The sequence below is a fragment of the Chrysochloris asiatica genome, unplaced genomic scaffold (genome assembly GCF_000296735.1).
Source record: "Chrysochloris asiatica unplaced genomic scaffold, ChrAsi1.0 scaffold00152, whole genome shotgun sequence".
Classification (NCBI taxonomy): domain Eukaryota; kingdom Metazoa; phylum Chordata; class Mammalia; order Afrosoricida; family Chrysochloridae; genus Chrysochloris; species Chrysochloris asiatica.
The window spans coordinates 670,645-672,541 of NW_006408670.1; positions in this window are offsets into that span (position 1 = coordinate 670,645).

The window sequence follows — 1,897 nt, forward strand, 5'->3', positions numbered from 1 at the left end:
ATAGAAGAGGACGGAAAACTTCCTAGTACTTTTTATGAAGCAAGTATAACCCTCATACCAAAACCAGGGAAGGACATCACTAAGAAAGAAAATTATAGACCAATATCCCTCATGAACATAGACGCAAAAATTCTCAACAAAGTCCTAGCCAACAGAATTCAGCAACACATCAAAAAGATAATACATCATGATCAAGTGAGATTCATTTCAGAGATGCAAGGATGTTTCAACATTAGAAAAATGATCAACGTTACCCACCATATAAATAACAGAAAAGAAAAGAACCACATGATCATACCGATTGATGCAGAAAAGGCATTTGACAAAATCCAACATCCATTCCTTATTAAAAAAAAAAAAAACACAAAAAAAACTCAACAAAATATGAATTAAAGGGAAATTCCTCAACATAATTCAGAACATATACACAAAAACAACAGCATACATTACTCTCAACGGAAAGAAACTGAAAGCCTACCCTCTGCGAACAAGAACCAGACAAGGATGACCTTTGTCCCCACTCCTATTCAATACTGTGCTGGAAGTTTTATCAAGAGCTATAAGGCAAGACAGGCAAATTAAAGGCATCCAAATTGGCATATAGGAAGTAAAATTCTCCCTATTTGCAGACATTATGATCCTATACGTAGAAAATCCCAAAGACTCAGTAAAAAATTTACTAGACCTCACTGGAAGATTCAGCAAAGTGGCAGGGTATAAGACCAACCTACAAAAATCAGTTGGATACATCTATACCAAAAACGACACCATTGAAAAGGACATTAGGAAAGCAATATCATTTACAATAGCCACCCAAAGGATGAAATATCTTGGAATAAATGTAACCAGAGAAACAAAGGACTTATACAAAGAAAACTACAAAACACTACTACAAGCAACCAAAAGAGACTTACAAAAATAGAAGAATGTACCATGCTCCTGGATAAGAAGACTTAACATTGTGAAACTATCAATGCTGCCCAAAGCAATTTACACATATAATGCGATCCCAATCCAGATTCCACTGGCATTCTTCAAAGAGATGGGAAAAACAATTACAAATTTTATATGAAAAGGAAAGAGACCCAGGATAAGCAAAGCACAGCTTAAGAAGAAGAATAAGGTTGGAGGCCTGTCACTTCCTGTCTTCAAAATTTATTACATGGCTACAGTGGTCAAAACAGCTTGGAAATGGTACAATGAAAGGTACATAGATCAATTATACAGAATTGAGAATCCATAAATTAATGCATCTACATACAGCCAACTAATTTTTGACAAAACACCTAAATATATCGCATGGGGAGGTGATAGTCTCTTAACCAGATGGTGCTGGCAGAACTGGAAAATGATATGCAAAAGACTGAAACAAGATCTTCACCTCACACCTTATACAAAAACCAACTCAATATGGATTAAGGACCTAAATGTGAATCCCAGAATTATGAAGGCCATTAATGAAAAAATCGGTACAAATGTGACAGCACTAATTCTGGGAATATACGGACTACAAAACATTTTGAAAATCACACAACAAAAGTAGATCAAATAGATGAGTGGGACATACTAAAAATTAAAAACTTAAGTGCATCAAAAGACTTCACCAGAAGAGTAAAAAGGGAACCCACAGAATGGAAAAAAATATTTTGCAATGACACATCAGACATAGCACTCATTTGTAAAATATATATATGAAACTACAACACCTCTACAAGAAAAGGAAAAATAACTCAACTAAAAAGTTGGTACAGAGAACAAACAAGATGGCGGATTGGGCGGACGTATAGCAGAGAGCTCCGCCAACAACAACACAGAATACCCGAACAAGCAGGCTCAGGGGAAGGTCCCAGAACTCTGAACCACATATAAAGGAATACTTAGAAGGTTGGAAGGCTCA